Source organism: Rhinopithecus bieti, unplaced genomic scaffold (assembly GCF_001698545.2).
Source record: "Rhinopithecus bieti isolate Rb0 unplaced genomic scaffold, ASM169854v2 scaffold_31518, whole genome shotgun sequence".
Lineage (NCBI taxonomy): Eukaryota > Metazoa > Chordata > Mammalia > Primates > Cercopithecidae > Rhinopithecus > Rhinopithecus bieti.
The window spans coordinates 13,396-26,951 of NW_016813455.1; the positions used below are offsets into that span (position 1 = coordinate 13,396).

Sequence of the window (13,556 nt, forward strand, 5' to 3'; positions counted from 1 at the left end):
AACCAAATTTAAAAAAAAAAAAAAAAAAAAAAAAAAAAAAAAAAAAAAAAATTCAAAGTAGGTAAGATTTTGATAGGTGCAGAAGCGGGTGGTTCTAGTTCAAGGTAATAGCACAGCGGGTAGGAGTGCTTGAGGAGGACATGAATTGGCGGCTGAGCAAGGTGTCATCTGCCTTCTGGAGGGCAGAGGGCATGAAAAAGGGGTCCCAGATTTTGGTCACCCCATGAGTGACAGGTGTCTGGGTTGGCTTGTGATGACAGTGAGGAGGAAAGGGAGGCTTTTGAGCAGGGATGCTGTAAGAAGAGGGTTGAGTTCTAGGAAGATTCCCTCTGCCAGTCAGCCTGATGGAGGATGGATTGGAGAAAAGATACTGACATCAGGGAGCCGTAACAGAAGATCTTTGCTATAGTTCAGGTGACAGATAAGTAATAAGAATCTGATGTGGCGTGGTGGGAGTGGGTATAGATGCAGTGGTTTTGGGGGTGGCTTTCTAAGGTTCCTTTGGAGAAAACATAGGATCTGAATTAGTACCATTGTTGGGGAATAAGGAGAGAGATGAGCAGAGGGCCAAAAGCAGCCACCCAAAACTCCAGACAGGTGGCTGTCTTTTCCTAGCTTATGGTTGGAGTGTGTGTTTGTGTGTGTGTGTGTGTGTGTCTTTTTAAAATTTTCCATCGGCTGCTCTGAGAGTTTGTGTGTCTCCCAAAGTGCGTGAGCAACCTCCTGCATATGCATCTGTGTATGGATGTACGTCTCCAGGCGTCTAAATGCGTCTGTACCTTGCTCTGTGCGTGTTTCACCTAATCCATGCTGTGGTTAAACTGATTGGCTAAAGGAATGACTTCACATTGCTTCATGCATCTTAAAGTGCAGGAATAAGCATCTTTGCTCCCAAACGTGCTTCTAAATTCTGTTTGCTAAGCTAGGCTGTGGTGGATTTGATTGGCTAAAAGAGCTATTCCGAATTGCCTGTGCTCTGTGGCATAGCTACAGCTTGAAATCCTATTACTGCTGGCTACAGGAATTACCATAATGTGTTTGGCTTGATTTTCCAGACAATAATTTAGAACCTTGCCACCTCTCTATGCAGATCTACCCAGCTAAATGAGAAGTGGAACTGGGAATCTTTTTTGCAAACAAAACTCTGGCCCATTAAGAACTCTCTGCTGCCTTGTGAAGGGAATAGGGAGGGGAATGCAGCCTTAAAGGACCCCACAACTCTGATTATGGTTTGATTCTGCCCAGAGACATAGATATGTAGTCCACATAGGCTTAAGGTCTCTTATAGAATTTAGACCATTTCTTTCCATTCCAGCCTGTGAAATGGTGAGTGTTCTTATCATGCCTTCTTCTCATTCTCAAGAGCCGTCAGCTCTACCAAGAACAGTAGGCTCTCAATAAGTATTTATTGCCTTGAAATTGAATTATAGCTGTCGAAACCAAAACCCAGAGAGAAGGAGAAATTTATTCAAGATCTCACAGAGGAATTTGAACTTGAATCCTGGTTTCTGGATTTCCTGTCAAGAACTCTTGCAACAATGTCATCCTGCCTTGTGATAGCTCAGGTTCAGACCTCTGGCAGTAGAGGGCTTATACGGCTCTGACCAATGTGTGATTGGGTCTAGTCTCTTTACCCCTCCGGGCCTCAGTGCTCTCATCTGCACTGTGTGAAGATTAGGCTACAAGGTATTCAGAGGGCCTTTCTAGTTCTGCTTCTAGGAATCTGTGACCAACACTGAGAACATAAACCTGTAGGCCCTTGGGTGGGGTGAGGAGGGGAGGAAGCAGTTGGGGCCTGTCTCAGAAGCTGTGTGTCACACCTTCCTCCCTCTCCCCTGACCCCAAATCTCCATTAAAAGAAGTAGAATAACTTTTCCGGTTTGGGAAATCATTCTCTGACCCAAAAGCCATTGGGCCCCTGGAAAGTGGGACAGCGTGTCCAGCCCACAGCCTCTAAATGCCTAATAGGGCTAGAAAGGCCAAGGTGGCTGGCTGGGCAGGTGGGAAATGGTTGGCTTGGAGAGGTTCCCCACTTCTGGAGGATCTAACCCTGGTGGGGAAGGGAGGTGACTGCCACTCAGCCCTGGCAGGTTGACAGGGTGGGCTGAACCAGTGTGTTCTGGAAAGGCCAGGAATGATGTCATGGGACGCTTTGGGCTGCAACAACAGGAAACCACTGAGTGTTTACATTGGCTCTCAGAGCTCAGGCAGCCTGTTTTTTCTTCACTTCCTCAGTCTATCTGTTTCCTCTGATTCAAATACTATGAAGAGGGACTCATTGCTCAGGCTAGGGAAAGTGGAAAGGAGGCCCAAGAAGAAAGAGCCTCCTTCCCAACCCAGAATGTCAGATGCTTGGGAGGGAAGGCCAGCTTTACCCTAGCTAGGCCCCTGCCAATAATAGATCTTAGGGTAGGGAAGCAAGACAGTTAGGGCCTACTCTGAGCATTCTACTGCTCCGTGGAAAGCAACTTCAAAATTCTTCCAAAGACCCAAGTTCTAAACTTGGAAGCTATCTTGTATTCTCTTCCGATCTAATCAGTTACCAAATCTTGTTAATTAAATCTAATTGAATCCGTTTTAACCAACAGCGGATTTGTGTGCAAAGTGCTATGTTGTGCTGTCTGTGTGTGTGTGGGGAGAGAACACAGGTAGTGGGTGAGATACAAAGATAAAAAAGAGTTCTTGCCCTCACGGAATTAATGATAGAGTGACAGAGAGCAACAGTAGGATGTCCTCCATCTGTTACCATCTCTTCATCCCCAAGGCTGCTGCCCCAGTTCAGGAACACCCATCATTTCCCATTTGCATGCAACAGTCTTTTAATGGGTCTCCCTGATTCCAGTCTTTCCCCTCCCATACTTCCTTCATAATTATATTGAAGTGACTCCGATTTAATTATGGAGGAAGGCTCTCCAGCTCCACTCTCTCTCATCAAGCCTCCTAGATGGTGTGGCAGGGTGGCTTCGAGTTTCGTCTTGGTGTCAGGCAGACCTGGATTTGAGTGGGTACCTTACCATTCACTATTGGCTGTATGACAGTGGGCAGTGGCTTTGCTTTTCCAAAGTGCTATTTCTCTAGTTTTAGCTTCTTTATTGACAAAATGAAGATAAATTCTACCTCACAGGGCTGTTGTGAGAATTAAATGAAATAATGTATGCATGGTGCCCAGTACAGAGTTAACATTTGATAAATGGCAGTTCTAATTACCGTGCCTCAGATGTGTCATGTTCATTTCTATCTCAGCTCCTTTATGCCATCTGAAACAGGCTCCTTTCTCTTAAAGACTACTATAACTGGTGGGACCTTAGAGACCATATACAGGAGTCTGATCACTCCTACTGAGGCCTGGGATGGGAAACAACGTGCTCAAGATTACACAGAAAGTGAATTTCAGGTCAGGTGCAGTGGCTCACACCTGTAATCCCAGCACTTGGGGAGGCGAAGGTGGGTGGATCACCTGACATCAGGAGTTCGAGACCAGCCTGGCCAACATGGTGAAACCTCGTCTCTACTAAAAATACAAAAACTATTGGGGCGTGGTGGTGGGTGCCTGTAATCCCAGCTACTCAGGAGGCCGAGGCAGGAGAACAGCTTGAAGTTGGCAGGTGTAGGTTGCAGCAAGCTGAGATCATGCCACTGCACTTCAACCTAGAATGACAAGAGCAAAACTCCATCAAAAAAAAAGAAAAGGAAAAAGAAAAGAAAATGAATTCCAGAACCACAACTAAAACACTTTACAAATGTTAACTCATTTTATCTTTACAGCAGCCCTGTAAGGTCGGTAGTAGGGGTAGTATGTACTATTATTAGGTCCATTTAATAGATGAAAGACAGGCTCAGATAGGTTAGGTAACTTGCCTAAGGTCACACAGCTGGAAATGAGAGATCCAGGATATGCATCTAAGTAGTCTGACCTCAAGCAGCTGAGCACTTGAAATGTGATTAGTATGACTAAGCAATTTCATTTCTAATAATAATTTATTTTAATAAATCTAAAGTTAAAATTTAATAGCCAGTTGAAGCTAATGGCTACCATGTTGGACAGGATGGTTCTAGGCTTAGTGCTTCTTCAGACTTCAGAAGGATAAGAACCATATCTAATAAACTTTTATGTCATTGCAGTACCCAGCACTGTGCATGACACATCTACCATTATATTCAAATTCAGCTATGTTAGTAGGCTCTTGTGATCCAGGCAAAAAGGGAGCCTACAATATGGTAGTCACAGTCAAGAGGGACAGAAGAGGACGTATTTGAGAGATCATTATTATCACTATTATCATCACCATTATCATAGTAAAATTAATAGGTAATTAAGTACTTACTTATGTGCCAGGCAACTGTTTTACGTGCTTTACATAGATTAATTCATTTGATTCTTACAACAACTTTATGAGGTAGGCTTAGGTACTATTACCATCATTCCCATTTTGCAGGTAAGGGAATGAGGCACAGAAAGCTGAAGTGACTAGTAAGTTGCAGAGCCAGGATATAAGCCAAGGCAGGCTGGTTTTAGAACCCAATGTCTTAACAACTACTCTATATCATGCACTGGAGCAGAGGACAGATGTCCAGGGAGCAATATGAAAGTTTGGTTCATGGTAGGGTTGTAGTGCACATGGGATGTCCACAGGGAGATAGCCAGTAGATGGTTGGCCATGTGGGTTTCAAGCTCAAAGAAGAGTGCAGGGTTAGAGATCGAATATTTGAAATCATCAGCATAAAGATGGCAATTGAAGCCACAGGAATTCATGTCATCCCACAGAGAAAGTGTGCAGTGTTAATAGAGGTTAGGAAACACTATGCATCAACATAAAGGAGGGATTCTCTGATAATGGATTTCAGGTAGAAGGAATAGGCTCCTTTTGAAGGTGGCAGCAGATCAGAAATAAGCATAGGGAGCAAGAAGGGCAGAGAAAGGGATTGAACTAAGCATCTTTCCCCCAAACCTGCTCTTCTTTAGTGGTCTCTACCTCAGTGAATGGCTCCACTATCAACATAATTGGACAAACCCAGAACCTGGGGATCATCTCTAACTCCTCCATGTCCTTCACCTCTCATATTCAATCTATTATCAAGGTCCATTGGCTCTTTTCAAAATTTATCCTGAACCTAACCTCTTCTGCCCACCTCCACCACCACTACCCTGGTCTAAGCCACCATCACATTTCACTTATATGACTGAAGTGGCCTCCTTCCTGGTCTCCCTGCTTCCATACTTACCTCCCTACAGTCAGTGCTCAACCCAGCATTCAGAGTGATCATGTTAAAAACAAAAGTCGGTTTACGTCATTCCTCTGTTCACAACTAGCCCATGGCTCCTCCAGCATGCTCAGGACTTACAATCCCCTTAAAGATGCCTCAGCCTCTGTCCTGGGTTCCAGATTAAGGTTTGACATCTCCATGTGATAAATTACCATTTGATAATTTGACATCTCTATTTGGTTTGACATCTCCATGTGGTATATTACCATTTGGTAAATTCTCCATTTACCACTGGTAAATCAAAGACAGCCAAAACAGAACATTGCCACTCCAAAGCTTGTTCCATCGCAATCTTTCCCGCCAAAGAAACGACACCACCATCCACCCAGGTAGCAAGTCAGAAATCTAAGACTTAGGTTTGCCTCCTCTTTCTTATTACCCCTAACCATTCAGCTTATTAGCAAGTCCCGCTACACTCAGAATATATCCCTAACACATCCACCTCTCTCCTCATTTACTTCCCAAAAGTCCAGTTCAAGTCCCTATCATCTGTCAACTGGATGACTTGCCCTAACCTCCTTACAGGTCTCCTGGCTTCCACCCTTGCCCCCTACAACCCCTTCTTTACAATAAATCCAGAAGAATCTTTGTAAAACATAGATCATGCTAATCCCCTGCATGAAACTCTCCAGTGTCTTTCCATCACATGAGGACCAAAAGCCCAGTGTTTTGCCATAGCCCACAAGGTCCTACATGATCTAGTCTCTGCAAATTTCTCCAACTCCTTCTCCTACTACTCACTCCTTTTCTCACCACAACTCAGCCACTCTGATCATTTTTCCGGTATATGAACAGCTCAAACCCGTCACCACCTCCTCTCCTTACTTATCACCTGATTCACTCCTTCCTCAGGCATCAACTCAGATACTCACTGGCTCTGAGAGACTCTTTTCCATATCCCAGACTAAGAAATTCCTTCTGTGTGTCACTCTCACAACATTCCGTCATTCTCCTTCACAGTGTTAAGCCTAGGTTCAATCGTTAATTTAATTAATTGATTAATCGATTTTTGAGACAGGAGCTTGCTCTGTCACCCATGCTGGAGTGCAGCGGCGTGACCACAGCTCACTGCAGCCTTGACCTCCCAGGCTCAAGCGATTCTCCCACCTCAGCTTCCCGAGTGACTGGGTCTACAAGTATGCACCGCCATACCGAGTCTTTGTTTGTTTGTTTGTTTTTATGTTTTGAGACAGAGTCTTGCTCTGTTCCCCAGACTGAAGTATGGTGGTACAATCTCGACTCACTGCAGTCTCCACCTTCCAGGTTCAAGCGATTTTCCTGCCTCAGCCTCCTGGGTAGCTGGGACTACAGGCGTGTGCCACCATGCCCAGCTAATTTTTGTATTTTTAGTAGATGAGGTTTTGCCATGTTGGCCAGGCTAGTTTCAAACTCCTGAACTCAAGCAATTCTCCTGCCTTGGCCTCTCAAAGTGCTAGGATTACAGGTATGAGCCACTGCATCCAGCCTGATGGTCAATTTAATTACTAGATTGTAACCTCCATGAGAATAGGGACAGTCCGTCGTAGAATTCTATCCCATATGCCTAACACAGTAGCTGCAATATAGTATTAATTTATTTGTTTATTCATTCATACAAAAATATTTATCAAACACTCACTATTTGCAAGTTACTATTCTAGGAGCTTGAGGTACAAAACAGACATAAATGACTTGCCTTCATGGAGCTTACATTCCAGTGGGACACACACTGAGTGGCAGTAATTATATTTGATATTTATTGGATCTGTGATCTTAAGCCTGAGTATAACCGTATTACTTAGTTTATTCATTTATTCAACAAACATCTATTGAATATTTTCAATTGACCAGGTACTTTAGACATCTTTTCATTTAATCCGTGAAACAACCCTGTGAGAGAGATATCACTAGCCCCATTTCTAAGACAGAGAAACTGAGGTCAGAGAGGTTTAGCAACTTGCCTTAGGTTAAATAGCAAGCAGTCAAGTGCATGTAGTTTGACCACAAAGCTTGCCAGCTTACTCATCACACTACAACATACTGCTTTTGACAAGTCAGTTCTGGCCCTAAAAAGATACAAAGGAACTCCTGCAGGGCGCCTGACCCAGAGGGAGATCTTGAGGAAATGAAGCCATGGAGAAAGCTCCCAGCCTACACCAGGCCTGTTATAACCCTGATGTAGTCTCCATTCCTTATGGTGATAGAGTAGACCTCATAACTGGGTTTTCTTTGACACATTGGGAAAATAGAGACACAGGGTCAGGGAAGGAGTCAGCCAAAGGCACATTAGCAGTGAAGAAAGACCCTGGCACCCTTGTATTCAGGATATCATAGAATAAGGCACTGAGAGTTAACTTTGGGAAGGAGACCAGTGGTGGTAGCTACAAAACAAGTACCTAATTGTCAATCTTAAGCCTGGGTTCTTGGGTAAGGTCCTGTTTCCACACCTTTATGTGAACCCAGGAGGTCTTTGCTATTCCGGACCATTTCCTGCCCTCACTTCCAATTCCGCCCTATTCTGAGCTAAATGTTTGAAAGACAGGAGGCGGGGGACATGGTTCCGGGGCTCAACCTCTCCCACCATAAAGGCAAATATAAGGAAAAGTCACTGGGCCTGGTGACACATGTGTGTAATTGTTGCTACTCAGGAGGTTGAGGCAGGAGGATCACTTGAGCCTAGGAGTTCAAGACTCTGTCTCAATTAAAATTAAGAAATAAAAAGATATAAGGAAATATCTTCAACACTGAAAGGGAGGCAGGGTGCAACAGCAGGTGGAAAGGGGCATAGCCCTACCAGACTGCCCTTCCCTGAGGTGCAGAGCAAAACTCTGTCTGTGTAGTCACCTCTGCGAAGTGATTCCAAATGCCACAGTGTGGGGCAGACAAACAAGGAAAGGGGGTGGCAGGGATTTACAATCTTTGGATATGGGCTAGACAGAGCCTGTCAGTGGGTAGGAGACTGTGTGTGAGTTAAATGAAGACAGTTTTGCATGGAGACAGGGCAGGCCTGGGAGAGGAGGAGAAAGGGAGGAGCATGAGGCAGGATGAGTGAAGAATCTCTGTACCCAGTTTTGTTGCTAGAACACAGCTGTGACTGTGTATTTCTAGGAGATGTGTTCATACCTGAGTGGGTGGGTGGAAGGCAGGGCTTATTTATGCAAGGTCTATGCAGGAATATGTGTATGCAAGGTGTGTGCGTGTGCGTGTGTGTGTGTGTGTATGCGAAGTGTCAGGGGAGGGAAAGTTGTGGGTGTCAGTGTCCTTGTAAAGTCAGTCTGGATGTGCATTTCAGTTTTTGTGTGGAATGCAAGAAACACAAGATATAGGTAGTGTGTATCAGGGAGATTTTATATGTGAGATGTGTAAGAGGAAAAAGGGGCTAAGCATGCAGTGTGTGCTGACGGTTATAGGGGAACATTGAGGTGAGGTGTTGGCAGAGTACATGGCATGCTATCTGTGTGGAGTAAACAAGAGCTTTGGAATGGTCTAAGTGTACCAGGCATTCTCAGTAACCTCAGCCATGTCTCTCTGAACCTCAACTTCTCTGCTGATAAAAGGGATAAGCCCCACCCACATACAGGGTTGTATAAAAATTCAGTGAGTTAATCCATGAGAATTGTCCTGCTCACAATAGGTGCTCAAGAAATGGTTAATACCATGATTCTGGTTGTGAAGTGAAATTGCCAACACCTGAGACAGAGCTCATTAAATGTTTACCAAACTGAAGAATAAATGACTTGTTGGTTTGGTTTTGCCTGCTCAACACCAAATAGTCAATTGATAACTTAACTGGGGCTTGTATTAGCTCATTATTTTTTTTATTTGTATTTTATTTTTTATTATATTTATAGATCTAGGGCTCTCATTATGTTGAGAGCCCTGGAGCTATAGATACAAAGTCCCTGAAGGGGTTGGTGGGGAGTAAGGAAGGGAAGAGATGGCTTGAAAGCCATTCAGACAGGCCTGGGCAAAAAGCAGGGGAAGATGCCAAGAACTCTCTATGCACTCAAGGAATTGAGTCAAGAATGCAAAGGTATATAGGGTTTCCATGCCTACCCTGGGCTCCATCATTCCAAGGCAGCTCTTGAGTTTAAGGCTCAGGCCTGCCCAGAACAAGGCAAAATTGACCTCCTAAAGAGCAGAGGAAAGGGAGGAGCAGAGACTGCTTGTACGGGAAATGCCCATTGCTGTGAACTTGATCACATATAAAGCACGTAGCTCTACAACCTAGTCTCTAGGGCTTGACCCAAGCCGGGGCTCAGCAAGTGGTCATGGAGAACAGAAGCCACATAGTCCCACGGCCATAGTATTAAGGTTAAAGAGTAGATTTCCTGGCCAGGCGCAGTGGCTCACATCTCTAATCCTAGCACTTCGGGAGGCCGAGGTGGGCGGATCACGAGGTCAGGAGATCAAGACCATCCTGGCTAACACGGTGAAACTAAAAATACAAAAAATTAGCCGGGTGTGGTGGCATGCACCTGTAGTCCCAGCTACTGGGGAGGCTGAGGCAGGAGAATCGCTTGAACCCGGGAGGCAGAGGTTTCAACGAGCTGAGATCGTGCCACTGCACTCCAGCCTGGGTGACAGAGCAAGACTCTGCCTAAAAAAAAAAAAAGTAGATTTCCTGACTCCTTATTTGTGTGTATATTGTCTGTCTCCTCTCACTAGAATGTTCTTCACTACTATTTTTCTGGTACCTAGACCTAGCATGGAGTAGGTACTTCATAAATGGTTACAATAGATTATAGCCATAAGAGTAATATTTATCATAGCTGTTATTACCATTTTTTTCTTTTTGGTACTTTTTTTAACTGTGGCAAAATACATATCACAAAATTTTCCAACTTAACCATTTTCAAGTGTTCAATTCAGTGGCTTTAATTACATTCACAGTGTTGTGCAACCATCACCACTTATCTATTTCTGAAACTTTTTCATCATACCAAACGGAAACTCTGTAACCATTAAGCAATAACTTCCTACTCCCTGCCTCCCTCCTGTCCCTGGTAACCTCTAATCTACTTTCTGTCTCTGTGAATTTGCCTATTTTGAATATTTCATATAAGTGTCTTTATATAATATTTGTCCTTTTGTTTTTGGCTTATTTCATTAACAATGTTTTCAAGGCTCATTCACATTACAGCATATATAAGAACTTCATTCCTTTTAACAACTGAATAATATTCCACTGTATGTATATACCATATTTTATTTATCCATTGATCTGTTGACGGACATATGAGTTGTTTCCACATTTTGGCTATTGTGAATAATGTTGCAGTGAACACTGGCATACAGGTATCTGTTTGAATACCTGTTTTAAATTCTTTTGGGTGTATACCTAGGAGTGGAATTGCTGGGTCATATGGTAATTCTATGTTTAGCTTTTTGAGGAACTGCCAAACTGCTTCGCATAGCATCTACACCATTTTGCATTCTCATCAACAGTGTATGAAACTTAGAATTTCCCCACAACTTTTCAACATTTACTTTCTATTCTTTTTTAAAGCTTTTAATGCTTGTTTATTTTTAACTGTAGCAAAATATACATAACATACCACTGCACTCTAGCCTGGGTGACAGAGTGAGACTCCTCAAAAACAAATACACATAGCATAAAATTTACCATTTTAACAATTCGTAGATTTACAATTCAGTAGTGTTAAGCATATTCACATTGTTGTGTAATCAATCCCCAGAACTCTTTTCATCTTGCAAAATTAAAACTCTGTACCCATTAAACAACAACTCCTCATTTTGCCCTTCCACCAGCCCTAGGGAAACCATAATTTTTCTTTCTGTCTCAATGAATTTGACTACTTCAGGTACCTCATACAAGTTACGTCATACAGTTTCTTTCCCTCCCTCCCTCCCTTCCTTCCTACCTTCCTTCCTTCCTTTCTCTCTCTCGCTCTCTCTCACTCTTTCTTTCTTTCTCCTTCCTTCCTTTCCTTCCTTTTCTTCCCCTTCCTTCCTTCCTTCCTTCCTTCCTTCCTTCCTTCCTTCCTTCCTTCCTTCCTTCCTTCCTTCCTTCCTTCTTTCGAGTCCTGCTGTCTCATCCCGACTGGAGTGCAGTGGTACAATCTTGGCTCACTGCTACCTCTGCCTCCCAGGTTCAAGTGATTCTGCCTCAGCCTCCCAAGTAGCTGGGATTACAGGTGCGTGCCACCATGCCTAGCTAATTTTTGTATTTTTAGTAGAGATGGAGTTTCACCATGTTGCCCCGGCTGGTCTCAAACTTTCTGACCTCAGGTGATCCACCCACCTCAGCCTCCCAAAGTGCGGGGATTACAGGCATGAGCCACTGTGCCTGGCCAGTATCAGTATTTCTGTGACTGCTTTATTTCACTTAGCATAATGTCCTCAAGCTTCATCCATGTTGCAGCTTGTGTCAAAATTTCCTTCCCTTTTAAGGCTGAATAATATTCCATTGTATGTTTAGTGTATTTCATTCAAACTTTGATGGACACTTGGGTTGCTCCTCCCTTTCAGCTATTGTGAACAATGCTGCTGTGAACATGGGTGTATCAATATCTCTGTTTTCCAAAGTGCCTGTACCGTTTAATATTCCCACCAACAGTTCACAGAAGCTCCAATTTCTCTATGTCCTCACCAATACTCCACTCTTTTTGGGTTATAGCCATTCTAATGGTTGTGAAGTGGTAGCTCATTGTGGTTTTGTTTTGCATTTTCCTAATGACCAAAAATGTTGAGCATATTTTATTTGCTTATTTAATATGTTATATCTTCTTTGAAGAAATGTCTATTCAAGTACTTCATCCATTTGTAAAATTGGCTTGTGCTATGGTTTGAATGTATCCCTCCAAAAGTGTGTTGGAACTTACTCCCCAATGCAACAATTGGGAGGTGGGAGGTGGGGCCTAATGAGAGGTGATTAGGTTATGAAGTGTATTAACACAGGAGTGGGTTTGTTATTGTGGGAAAAGATTCATTATAAAACAGCAAGTTTGGTCCCCTTTTCTCTCTCTCACCCTCTCTTGCCCTCTAGACTTCCACTACGTGATGACACAGCAAGATAGCCCTCACTAGATGCTAGTTTCTTAATCTTGGACTTCGCAGCCTCCACAAGTGTACGCCAATACATTTCTGTTCTTCATAAATTACCTATACTCAGGTATTCCGTTATAGCAGCACAAAATGGACTCAGGTTATTCATCTTTTTGTTGCTGAGCTGTAGCAATTCTTTGTATATTTTGGATACTAACTCCTTATCACATAAAATTTGAAACTATTTCCTCCTATTTTGTAGCTTGTCTTTTCTGTTTCTTCATAATGGCTTTTTGTTTGTTTGCTTTAGTTTGTTTGTTTTTGTGAAGCAGGGTCTTGCTCTGTCGCCCAGGCTGGAGTGCAGTGTTACGATCTTAGCTCACTGAAACCTCCTCCTCCTGGCTTCAAGTGATCCTCCTGCCTCAGCTTCTCAAGTAGCTGGGACTACAGACACATGCCCACACACCTGGCTAATTTCTGTATTTTTAGTAGAGACGGGGTTTCACCATGTTAGCCAGACTGGTCTCAAGTGATCCACCCGCCTCAGCCTCCCAAAGTGCTAGGATTACAGGTTTGAGCCACCGCACCCGAACCATAATGTTTTCTGATACATAAAAGTTTTAAATTTTCATGAAATCCAACTTACCTGTTTTTTTTTTGTTGTTGTTGTTGTTACTTTTGGTGTCCTTTCCAAGGATCCATTGTCAAATACTAGATTATGAAGATTTTCACGTGGGTGTGTTTGTTTTTTTTTTTTTATGTTTTTCCATTTTTATTTTTTTTTTTAGGTTGACACTTTTTTGTTTTTGCTGTTGTTTTTGAGACGGAGCCTCCGTCTGTCACCCAGGCTGGAGTGTAATGGCGTGATCTCGGCTCACTGCAACCTCCACCTCCCAGGTTCAAGCCATTCTCCTGCCTCAGCCTCCCAAGCAGCTGGGAATACAGGCGCATGCCACCACACCTGGCTAATTTTTTGTAATTTCAATAGAGATGAGGTTTCACTGTGTTAGCCAGGATGGTCTCAATCTCCTGACTTCGTGACCCGCCCACCTCTGCCTCCCAAAGTGCTGGGATTACAGGTGTGAGCCTCTGTGACCTGCCCAGGTTGCTATTTTTAAAAATTTTAGTAACTTGTGCAAACAAGGTTGATACATTTTGACTTGATTTTTGTACATGGTGTCAGATAAGGATCCAACTTTATTCTTTCATGTAGAAGTTCAATTGTCCTGGCACCATATGTTGAAAAGACTATTCTTTCCCCCAGTGAATGGTTTTAACACCCTTATCAAAAATCAGTTAGCCAC

General features: G+C 43.3%; 1 long non-coding RNA gene across 1 annotated transcript in view; it reads left to right on the forward strand.

Moving 5' to 3' along the window:
- LOC108512889 (uncharacterized) overlaps positions 1–12,373 on the forward strand; it is a 23,581-nt gene extending 11,208 nt beyond the window's left edge. Inside the window, exon 3 of the long non-coding RNA XR_001880737.1 lies at positions 12,254–12,373. This is a non-coding gene — a long non-coding RNA (uncharacterized LOC108512889). The remainder of the gene's footprint in view (positions 1–12,253) is intronic.
- The last annotated feature ends 1,183 nt before the right edge of the window (positions 12,374–13,556 follow it).